Source organism: Onychomys torridus, chromosome 14 (assembly GCF_903995425.1).
Source record: "Onychomys torridus chromosome 14, mOncTor1.1, whole genome shotgun sequence".
Lineage (NCBI taxonomy): Eukaryota > Metazoa > Chordata > Mammalia > Rodentia > Cricetidae > Onychomys > Onychomys torridus.
The window spans coordinates 13,349,435-13,362,250 of NC_050456.1; the positions used below are offsets into that span (position 1 = coordinate 13,349,435).

The 12,816-nt window shown below is 41.7% G+C and overlaps 1 non-coding gene across 1 annotated transcript; it reads left to right on the forward strand.

The window, feature by feature from the left end:
• The first annotated feature begins 9,482 nt into the window (after positions 1 to 9,482).
• Positions 9,483 to 9,555, forward strand: Trnak-cuu. Its single transcript has one exon. It is a non-coding gene; the product is annotated as a tRNA-Lys (tRNA).
• The last annotated feature ends 3,261 nt before the right edge of the window (positions 9,556 to 12,816 follow it).

Genomic DNA, 12,816 nt, shown 5'->3' on the forward strand with positions numbered 1-12,816 from the left:
TCAGAACTCATAGAGTGTAAAGTACAAGCAGAAGGGAGCTAGCCTTACCCCTCATCAGTTCACACAGCTCGGCCTTGCCTGCCATTTAGAAACATTATGAGCAGGTCCCATCTACTTACTTTCTTTCTTTCTTTCTTTCTTTCTTTCTTTCTTTCTTTCTTTCTTTCTTTCTTTTGGTTTTTTTTTTCGAGACAGGGTTTCTCTGTGTAGCTTTGGAGCCTGTCCTGGATCTCGCTCTGTAGACCAGGCTGGCATCGCCTCCCAAGTGCTGGAATTAAAGGCGTGCACCACCACCGCCCGGCTCCCATCTACTTTCAAACCAACCTCATGCCAGATAAAGTTCTCTGAGTGCTGTAGGCAATCAAATATCTGACCACATTTAACCCTAAGCTTCAGTTTTTATCCAGTTTCATCCCTGCTTCCTCCCTCGGGCAGAGACCTTCAATAGGAGAAAAAAAAAAAAAATGAGACATAGTTCCTCCCTTTCTCTTCTGGAACACCCAGACTGACAGGTGACACCTGGATTTACAGGTGTAGGATGAGATGAGAGGGGAAAGAGGAGCTGGTACACTGGCCACTTTGCTTGGGTTCCTTCCTACAAGGCAGAGTTTTTGTGAAGACTCAGGGTGGCCTGCAGAAGGCACGCCTCAGGTGAAATGCTGACATAAGGGCTGTCCTGTGAAACCCTTAGATGCTGAGGTTGTCATCCTGCAGAGCTGCTCAACTTTCTGCTCAGTACCATAATCCCATAGGGCTGTCTACTCATAGGAGGGTGCCATCTGACTTTGGTGGACTCTTCCTCAAACAACCCATCCAGCTGCATTCCACAGTGCCTATCTCTAACCAAATAGTGTTGTATCCCTTCTCCAATTCCCTGTGCCATCCTTTTCTTTCCACACAGCCCTGGAAGCAGGCCTACTGATTCTTACACATTGGGAGGCACACATCAATCTACCAATACCTAAATGTTTTCCATGAAACAAATCATGGAAAGGTTGGGTAGTAGAATGCAGGACTGAGGTAAGTAATATTGAAACTCAGAGAAACTGAGACTAGGTATCTGTGCCCTGGAATAGCTAGGGGAACACTGAAACATGGCTGCAAGGAGAAGAGACTTCAATGTCTAGCCCGTTAGGATTATGGCACTACCTGGCACTTATTATGTGGCTCCCAGTGGCCTGTTTTCCTCTGAGACAAGTGACAGTTGTTACAAAAGGGTTTTCCCTTTGTTTCAAGTTCTTGATGATATGCAGTAGTGAAGAAACGTAGTAAATAATATACACATTGGAGTTGTTGCCAGCACAGTAAGATAAACTAGGAAAGGTGGCAGGAGCAAGCCAATGAACTTACAGAGTAGCACAGAAGCCTCCTGGGAAAGAAGGAGCAGCCCCAACCCTTTGGTTCAACATTCAAGATTGACATCTGTGGAATGCCTTAGCACTGACCAAAGTCCAGAAGAAGTGAAGGCCAAAAGGCTCTTGACTGAAAGAATCACTGAGAGAGAAAAAAAGCCAGTGATCTAGGCCCAGCAGCAGTCAACTATGTAAGTGAGTGATGATATGTATTGCCTGAAAGAGACTCATAGTTCTCAAAGCAGAGCTCCACAGAATCTTATCTTTGCAAAATTGGGAGATTCACAGCTTCATTTTCCTATCTATCACCCCACAGTACAGTGGGCCATTTGACTGGCTTATTATTCTTTCACTGTAAGTAAGAAAGCATGCACCAGTATCCACAATCTGATAACTCCCTTCGATCATGGGTTCTGGGGTTCCAACTTAGATGGTCAGGATTAGCAGTAATCACTTTTACCCACTGAGCCAGCTTGCTGACCCACCCGTTAACTTGGAAGCAATCTGGAACAACTAAAATCCACAACCCACAATCCAAGCAGTGCTAGTCACTAAATCAGACAAAGTTCCAGAAGGTACCAACCCCTCATTTGTGATGAAAGTCGCTGTACTTCCTGCCAGAAAGGCTGCCTGTTCATCTCCTGTCCTGGAGATTTCATTAGCTCCTGATCTGCCCTGTGCCCCAATTGCAATAAAGATGCAAGCTAGAGCCAGAGGTGCCTTTTTGGCAACTGGGCTTGACTACATTGCCTAGGCTGCCCTGGAACTCAAAGTCCTTCTAACTCAGCTTCTCAAGTCTATGATTACAGGCATGTGCCAGCATTCCCAGCTTAAGTATCATGTTAATGGAAATTATTGGTCTTATATAAGAATCTGTCCATTTCAAGAGCCTGTAGATACCATGAGCATATAATGAAGCTTTTTGAATACACAGAAAAAATTGTTATTAATGCATGAGAACCTTCCACAACTAGAAGCCACTGCTAAAGACTCAAAGAAGGCATCTAATAAAACACATTAGTAATAATGTCCAAAACTATGTACTCCAAATTTATTAGACCACAATATTAGAAGTTTTAGCAGATTGCCATCTCAGCTAGCTGACTGCACACTAGCTAACTGAGAGATGGTCCCTCTGTCCTCAGAATTGTTGTGAAAATAAAATGGTTGATGGAATCGTGCCTGGCTCTCTGACTAATGAACGAAAGCTGTTCCAAAAGGCTGTACTGGATGGTTATAAATACAAATCTGAATCCAAATGAAGAAAAAGGACACTGTACACATGTATTTATGCATATCAGGAATGCCAAAGAAGAGAAGCCCTGGACAGCCATGTATAGCTAGGAATACAAAAGCTTGGCAGGGACCACATAGTAAGTGACTGAAGAACTAAAAAGCCCCCACCTCGCTCAGCATGATTTGACTACCTCACCCTTTGCTGGGGGGAGTTCTGATTTGATCTTCCTTTGTTTTTACGGCCCCATCCAAAGGGAAAAGGTGTCCTCAAACCAACAACAGAAACAGCAAGTGAACGGAAAAGCAAAGGGGAAAGTCGGTAGAATCTTATTTCTCTTACACCACACTGCAGTACCCTGCCTGTATGTAGTTTTAAAGTACAACAACGCCTCCACCTAGTGGGAAGCGGAGGTGTCAGACACTGGTGTTTTTGCCTCCTCCCACCCCCACATTAAAGTTGGCAGCTGTTCCGAAGCTATACCCAACTAAATCACGCTTGACACTCATATTTGTTTCTGGCTACTTAATCCATTCATTTAGTCCAGTAATAGATATTAACAACATTATATTCCCTACAGCAATGCGAACAATTACAGACATTTGTAACATTCTAGCTTCTGCCGTGTCACAGATGCTAATGCACCAGCAAAACTAAATGAAAAAAATTTCTGTTCCCCAGGCAGTCAGCTAGATAGAATAAGGGAGATGTTATCTTCTTCTCTCCTAGCCGGGGAAATGAAGAATATAGTCATTTAAAAAAAAAAAAAAAAAAAAAAACATTAACGGCCTGGAGCGATATGTGTATTACCCTCTCTGATTAAAACAAATGTTAAGCTAAATGTGCAATTCAAACAATATATAGCAAGCGATTTTCAGAAGAGATAAGGAGAGCATCGAAGTCTATGAAATCACACTGTCTATTGTGGTTTATTACAGAAGACTCTTCAAGATAGAAGAAACATTTCACACTATCACCCAGTCACAGTTAAAACTCAGTGTTTGAGAGTTCAGCTCCAGTTTCTTATGACCACTGAGAGTAGCTTGGGAAGGAGAAAAAAGATTGTCTGGCAAAAAAAAAAAAAAAAGTGACTAAGAGCCCTTGATATGCTGTCTTATTAGCCCAATCATACCATGTTTCTATTTGGACTGAAGTCAAAGTTAATGTTTCTGTATTTCTATTACGTGCAGAAACTGTATAAACTCCTGCAAATCAAGTTCTAATTAAAATCTTTGAGCAACTGATAGATAAACAATTGTTTTTAGTAGTGTGATAGTTCAGAGGTCTGTTAGAAAAACATCTAAGGAACTCTATATCTGAGAATGGGTTGCAAAATAAGCTGTCAACAGACTGCCATCAGCAGGGCTCACAGAATGGGAAGCTAGTTAGAGTCACACTAAAGGATGAATTAGTGATGCTCAATGATGAAATTTGCCTTTAAGGTAGCACAGGATTTCCTCAGAGAAGAGGTAAGGAGAGTCTGATCCTGGGACATTCCCTAAAATAGTAAAGGTGGCCAAGGAAGACATGTGCTTCATGGGGGGACTGGGTACTGCTCAAAGAAGATGCAAGCTGAAAATGTGATCATAGATGTTTAGTGATGGTCATCAGCAAAACCCAGCAGTGCTTATTACTGATGAGGATAGTGTCAAAAGAGAGACTCTGGGGAAGATGACCCAGGAGTTAAAAGCACTTGCTATAAAATCTTGGGATCTGGAGTTCAGATCCCAGCATCCATATACCAGACCAGGAGTACTACAAACACCTATAATCTTAGCTCTGACGTGGGCAATGACATGAAGTACATTGGGGCTTGCTGGTTTCCCACTTAGCTAAGAAATGTGAACCCAGGTTCAGGGAGAGACCTACCTCAAAAGAATTAAAATAATAATAATAAAGGAAGACACAAGACACCCCTTTCTGACCTCTGTTCATGTATAGATGCATGAATATCTGTACACACATGGTAATATACCACACACAAATACAAAAAAAAAATAAATGCATAAATAAATAAATAAATGTTTTTAAAATATATTGACTAGCACTAGCATTTTTAAAAAAGAAATTAGAAGTCCACAAAAATAGTCCACAGTTGTCAGACATGATAATTCTTTCAAAATGTGACTTTAAAAGATAAGTGAACAAAACTCAGAAGTGATATTATATAACTGAGAAGGAAAATTATTAGATATCAATTATACTGTGACATTCTGGGGATTTTCTGAATCATATTAAACATGGTTCAGGACTAGTTTGGGATTTAACTCAGTGGTAGAGTATTTGTCCAGAAACTCTGGTATCATGGATTTAATCCAGAGCCTTGGCAGAAAGTAACTCTGGTTTGGATCCCACCTGCCTAGTTATGGGATGATTGGTGTCATCATTATATATTGCTACACATGACATGCTCTGAGAAATGTTCCTGAATTTCCATTCTCCTTATAGACGTCAGTGCTGTCTTTATCTCTTCTAAAAATCACTGGAATATATCAGTTGACTTCCACATTTAGCTTAGCATTTGTTTTAGCCAGAGAGGGTAATAGACATATTGCTCCAGGCTGTAAATGTTTCCTGCAAAATTTTGTATTGTAGCCATGACACGACACAAATGTATTACGTTATAACTTTAGACACCAAAAGTCCAAAACAGGCCTCACTGGCCCATAACTGAGTTGCCAGATCATAGGAGAGGATTCATTTTGTCCTTCTGCAAAGCCAGCTTGGTGGGGGGGGGGGTCGCCTTTCTCATGATGGAATTATCTCCGGGTCTGACTCTTCTGTCCCTCTGTCCCTCTCTTCCCCACTTTCAGTGTGCCCCCCTGGAGAGTCCAGGATCTTCTCCAGATTCTAAAGTCAGCTGATTAGAATCTCAAATTCCATCTGCAGCTCTAACCCTTTCAAAACTGAACATCGTCATTTTTCTGGGAAATAAAAAATAAGCTTCATGGGGGGGACATGATTTGCCTACTATTGGGGACTTGTCTCTAGCTTATGTCAATCCTTTTTTTGGTGCTCCATAACTTCTTTCTGGACAGCAGAGAACACAGCCAAATGTAAGCTTAAAATTTATATACAAGGGCAAGTGAATTATGTTGCTATGCCTCAGTATAGTGCTTGGGAAGTCCTGTGGCCAACACTGCCCATGGGATTGCTGATACTAGCTCATACCACTGCTCTTAAGGCACATAGGAACAAAACACAAACCTGCTGGCATTATCTCCAGGAAGCCTCGTAAGGCAGGCAAATTGAAGTGACCAACCACTCTTACTTCCTTCCAATTTTAGGGGAGTACTCTCTACACTAGCCCAGCTCATTTCTGGACTGGGGGGGCAGTGGAGGCTTGTTTTATATATATATGTAAACATATATAATTATATATACAGTATATATGATTTATTTTATTTGATTGTGTGTGTGTAAACATATATAATTATATATACAGTATATATGATTTATTTTATTTGATTGTGTGTCTGTAAACATATATAATTATATATACAGTATATATGATTTATTTTATTTGATTTTGTGTGTGTGTGTGTGTGTGTGTGTGTGTGTGTGTGTGTGTGCAAGTGTCCCATTGTAGCACTGGAGGTCCAACAACAACCCACAGGAGTTGAATTCTCTCCTTTCACCTTGTGAGTCCTTGGGATCAAACTCAAATTGTCAGGTTTACCCACTAAACCATCTGGTCACTCATCTTTCTTCAATTTTTATTTCATTTTATGAATATGGAAGTTTTGCCTGCAGTATGACTATGTGCTATGTGCTATGTGCTATGTGCAATGCCTGGTGTCTATGGAAGCTAGAAGAGAACATTGCACTGTAGCCATGAGTTTTCTCAGGTCTGGCCTGGCCTGCAGCCCTTCAGCCACTTACAGAACAATCATTCAGAGGCTTAATATTAATTATCAACTATATGGCCTATGGCAGGCCTCTTGTGAGCTGGCTCTCATAGTTTAACTCAATCCATAACTATTTTTTAGAGATTTTATTTATTTATTATGTACACAGAAGAGGTTGCCAGATCTCATTACAGATGGTTGTGAGCCACCATGTGGGTGCTGGGAATTGAACTCAGAACCTCTGGAAGAGCAGTCGGTGCTCTTAACCTCTGAGCCATCGCTCCAGCCCCCAACCCATAACTATTAATCTATGTATCGCCACGTGTTCCATGGCTTTACCTGCATACCATTATGTGTTGCTTCTAGGATGGTGGTCTGGCATCTCGTTCACTGAGCCTCTCTTTCTGTCTCTCTCCTTGGATTTCCTGCCTGCCTCTAAGCTGCCTTGCCATAGGCCAAAGCAGCTTATTTATAATGGGAACAGCATATATTCACAGTGTACAGAAAGACATCCCCCAACATTGCATCCCCTGAGACCAGAGTTACAGGTAGTTATGAGGAGTCATGTGGGTGCCGGGAATTGAACCCATGTCCTCTAGAGAAACAGAGCCATCTTTCCAGCCCTGGGGCCCCTTTTTATTTAAAATAAGGTCTTGCTTTATTGCTAGGCTGGTTCATTTATAATCTTCCTGCCTCCACCTCCTAAATGATTACAGGTATGTGCCACCACACCTGCTTCCATAACCATATTTAAGCCTTAAGTTTCCTGTGTTTTTTTTCTTCCTTCTCTGACACAATTCAGTGCAACTTTTCACTGCTCCTGATGGTGAGATAAAGAATTCCCTTAAGTGGAAAGCACTAGAATTCAACTTGGCTTAAGAAAGGCTTTTGTGCTTGTTTCATTTTGTCTCATAACTGATGAAAAGTGGTTTCAGAGATGGCTGGATCCAGAGGTGAATGGCTCTAAAAATCCCCAGGAGAGATCAGGGCCCAGAGAGTAGCCCTTAGAAACACCAGGTTTATGGTATCTCTCCTTTTATTGGGATCATCAGAAACATTGTGAATAGTCTAAACATGAATTCACAGGTATTTCCCCAGATCTACAATATGATCAATTTGCAAATGTCCTAGAAGTGCTAGAAAAAAATTAAATTATTTTGCTTGAAATTAAAAATTGGAGAAATTTTCAGTACCACTTGTTATGGCTTGAACAGCTTAGAGGAGGTGGGTCAGGGAGAAGTGAATTTGTTCAAAGATCTTTAAAGACAAACTAACACATCTTTATTCTATATAGTACAACTAACACCTTAACAAAATTTTAAGTTTTTCTCTAATTTTCATGTAACTGGGGAACTGTGCCTTACTTTTTTAAGTATTTAAAAGTCCACCAATGTTGATACAGACGTGATGGTTAATCTTATATTTTTGTTTGTGAGCCTAGCCTTTTAACGGCTGAGCCATCTCTCCAGCCCCGTGATGGTTAATCTTGATTGGATCTGGAATCAGCTAAGAGATAAACCTCTGGGTAGGTTTGGGAGTTATTTCTTGAGAGGATTAGTTGAAGGGGGAAGACCCTCCCCATGTGTGGCAGCACCTGATAGTAGTGGCCCAGACATAAACATGTCTAAGAGGAACAGAGCCCTGCTTCTGCCTGTCTGTCTGTTCTGCTCCCTGTTGGTAAGTTCATCTGACATGTTGCTACCCCTGCTTCCATCCCACACTGACCATGGAACCCAGCTTCTTCTTTGGCATTCTAGTGTGGAGCAGAAGCTCTCCAGGAATACTCTAGACGTTCATAATCAGCCTGGGACTGTTGAAGATATCCAGCCTCAGGCACTGAACAGCTAGTACTCTTAGCCTCTCTAGTGTGCAGCTAGCCATTATTGGACTAGCTAGCCCACACTATATAAGCTGATCTAATAAATTCTTTATATAATTGTGGTGGTTTGGATGAAAATTCCCCCCATAATTTCATAAGAGGTGTGGCCCTGTTAGAGTAGGTGTGGCCCTGTTAGAGGAAGTATGTGTGTGTGGGGGGGGGGGGGGTTGAGGTTTCAGAGGCTCAAGCTAGGCCTAGTGGCTGTCTCTTCCTGCTGCCAGCTGAACTAGATATAGAGCTCTCAGCTACTTCTCCAGCACCATGTCTGCCTGCATGGCACCATGCTTCCATGAGGATAATTGATCAAACCTCTGAACTATAAACTAGCCCCTATTGGTGAAATTATTAAGGCCACTCCACGTAGTTAAAAGGGAGGTTTATTTTGTGGGGTAACTTACAAATGAAGGGGTAGGTTGCAGGGTCTGGCAAAGGTATAGGGTAGTCTGGCGGTGTTCTCTGGAGAACTCTGCTCGGTCCACCTCCAGCGTCCAGCGTCCTGGAACCAAGAGCGCCGCCTCCTCCTGCTCCTCGGTCTTCCGCTCCCTCCTCTGCCCTGCCTTGTGGGCGTGATCATTACTGAAGCCTCAATGGAGGTTGGAACTTCCAGGCCAATGCTGGGATGGCTATCCACTACATCTCCCCCTTTTGTCTAAATAAGAAAGTTCTAACCTAATACAAGACTATACACAAAGAGATGGTTATCAAATATTGTCCAGGAGTAATGAGGGATAATGACTTAGATAAGTTGGAATTACAATAAGTGCAAACAATGTCAAGCAAAAAACACATAGTAAAATCCAGGGAAGTCTAGAGCGTGGGTAGGTGGCATGTTACAAAGATCATTCCAAAAGGTATCCTATCCTAAAGAACCTGAGTCTAATACATAATATATTCTATCTAAGATATTATATATGTATATATACTAAGTTGTAACTATAACTGCTAATCTCCAACCTCATCAAAGACCTGAGAAGGAATGTAATAATACCTGAGAAATGGGAGAAGGACGCAAGTGACTTTCGGGAGTCTTGCAAGAGTAGACAGAGACAGCTAGCAAGCCTGGACAGTCACCTAACGTTTCTCAGTATCGTTGGTGCATTCAAATTGGCTACAGGCCTAGAGTATCTGACAGACCATTTTTAATCATCATCATACTACACTTCTTGCCAGCCCGGCTAGCTCAGTCGGTAGAGCATGAGACTCTTAATCTCAGGGTCGTGGGTTCGTGCCCCACGTTGGGCGCCAGATATTGGTGAAATTATTAAGGCCACTCCACGTAGTTAAAAGGGAGGTTTATTTTGTGGGGTAACTTACAAATGAAGGGGTAGGTTGCAGGGTCTGGCAAAGGTATAGGGTAGTCCGGCGGTGTTCTCTGGAGAACTCTGCTCGGTCCACCTCCAGCGTCCAGCGTCCCGGAACCAAGAGAGCCACCTCCTCCTGCTCCTTGGTCTTCCGCTCCCTCCTCTGCCCCGCCTTGTGGGCGTGATCATTACTGAAGCCTCAATGGAGGTTGGAACTTCCAGGCCAATGCTGGGATGGCTATCCACTACAAGCCCCAATTAACTATTTCCTTATAAGTGTTGCTGTGGTCATGGCAACAATATATATTCATTCTTTCAATTCTATATCTCTAGAGAAGCCTGACTAATACAATACATAAACTGGTAATGTTTTCTATCTACCATAATAGCTTCTAAGAAAATGTTTTAGACAGTCTGGACAATTCCATTTAAACAGAAAATTGATTTCTCATATTAATAGGGATATAAGAGGGATATAATAAAAGAAAACTTATACAAAAGAAATGTTATTTGAAGTTTTAAGAAAATTTTATAGATAACCAAGTCATCATACCACTATCTTCAACAAGAAAAAATATTATTTATTTAGTAAAAACACAGCATCCCAATTCAAAGTAACAAAATATACCATATACAGTATTTGTCATGTTTAAGAAAATCAAATTATGAGATATGTGCATTTATAAGACTACTAATGAATCCATTCACTAAATGGTAATTGAAAATTCAGTCTCTGTGTCAGCCACTGATAGGGACACTTAAGATACAACACTGAATAAAAACAGGTCCCTATTCCCAAAAGAAAAATGACAATAGCTTAATAAGTAATGAAATAGCTATTGTGTACAAACCTAAGAGTATGAGATAGGGATGTAAAATTTGGGAACATATAAAGTGTGGTCAGGAAGCCCATGTAAATCTAGAAAATTCTCCAAGTCCCCCAGAAAAATATAGGCTGTTGACATTGTTCTTGTTTGCCCCATCAGAACTAGATTATAAAATACTCTTATTAAAGATACCACACACTTTGTTTACAGGTCACAGAAAAACCAAGATGGCACTGAGCTGGAAACTCCATCCTTCCTGAGAAGCATCAATGGTGTCAGAAGGTGCTAGGCAGGCTCCTGGGGGTGCAGGAAAACTCAACAATGGTCTTATCCAATTGTAACATAACATGTGTGCAACATGGTTACCCTCCAGACAAGATATACCCATTGGCACATCTATTTGGGTAATTACCAGCTGGTTTGTGATTGGATGTGAGGCCTGTCTCTTGGGAGGGAATACTCATCTGATTCTATAAGACTGGCCTGTGGGTGTGGAGGGCATAGGCCCAAGGATGGAACATGTGGAAGTCTCTGCAGACATCATGTCTGGCAGAGTAGATGCATGTGTAGCAAGAAGGAAATTTGGTTCAACATTACTCAGTAGCCAGTGCTAGTTCAAATGTCTGACATCAGACAGTTTATTGTAGGCATATTTAAGAACAGTACAATTTAGAAAAAAGTTTTCTGGTATAACACAATCCCATGCACACAAGGAGGCATGATTACATCAAAACTCTTCTCAAAAGTACGTGTCACTTCTTCCATGAAAATGAGTTCTAAATATAGGCTATACATGTTATCTTAAGGGCCTAGGGGAGGATCTGGTGTGGTCTCAGTCACACAAGTAGCACAGAGGTCATCTAGACTATTAACTAGATTATCTCTGGTCTTGTATGTGAGAGCATGGTGGAGACTTTGGCCATACAGATAAGCGCAAAGGTAAGCTAGTCTATTAACCATCTCCATTCCTGCTTCTGGGAGCCTGGGGAAAACCCTGGCCATACAGATAGCACAGGGGTCATCTAAACTATTACCTACCTTCAGTCCTAGTTGTGGGAGCTTGAGGGGAACCCCTTATGGCATGGCCCTACAGATAACACAGAGGTTACTAGCCCTCTGGGTGGAAAATGGGCTATACAACTTTTCCTTTGAAAAGACAACCCAGCATATTTTAAGATTCCTGGTTTCCCTACTGCAATCTGTGAGTACAAGAACATCTTGTGATTCTAATAAGATTACACTATTTCTGCTTCCTAAAATGAGCATGTTGTTAAACTACTGTCAATGTTTATGTTTACCAATGGACTAGTAGTTCGGCTTTCAAACCAGGGCACAGAAATTCCTTTTTGCAGAGGATAAGGGTTAATATAAAGACTCTTATCTAGCCAAAGTGCTGATAATTAGTTACTGATGTCTTAGTTAGGGTTTTCTATTGCTGTGAAAAGACACCATGACCATGGCAATTCTTATAAGGAAAACATTTAATAGAGGGGATTCATTTACAGTTTCAGAGTTTCAATCCACTATCAGCATGGCATGGTGGGGAGCATAGCAGCATGCAGGCTGATGAGGTGCTGGAGGAATAGCTGAGAGAAGCATGAGCAAAAGAGACCCCAAAGCCCACCCCTACAATGACACACTTCCTCAAATAAGGCCACACCTCCTGGTAGTGTCACTCCCTTTGGAGGCCACTTTCTTTCAGATCACCACACTGATGAATGCTCATCCATAAACAGGATGTATCACTACCACCAGCACCACCCCACCAAGATCTCAGGAACATCACAGAAAAAAAGGAGGTAAAAATTTAAGGGCCAGACTTTGAGATATTTGGCAGCAGTTAACTCTGCAGCTTACACACAATTGAGCTTGTATGATAATGAGTAATCAGAGATGGGTAATGCCTAGGGTGCTCACCAACCTAAGACAGAGCGCCTGTGTGGCCTGGGCAGGTGTCTCCATGACAGGTAAGGTGACCTGCTGACATCCCATGAAACCTAAGTCAGATGTTCATTTTTTAGTAAAAGGGGGGACCTGTAGGACTCTGGCCCCCGTTTTGGGTAACTATTGTCTTGCTTGTTGACCTTGACCTTGATATCCTCCCTATGCTAAATCCCTGCAAGATTCCACCCTCCTGAATGCTTAAGGGAAGTTCCTTGTCTGTGTATCCTGCATATGGGGCGTTAACAGCTTAGACGCAAGATTGTAAAACATCATAGCAAACTTTTGCCCTCCTGAGTTCTCCCATTGTGCTGTAAGCCTGTATTTAAGACCTCCTCCCTCCTTCAATAAAAGGCATACAACATTAAAAAAAAATTAAGGGCTCTGGGGATAAGGAGAAGTGCCCCAAAACACTGCCATCCAGATATGACATT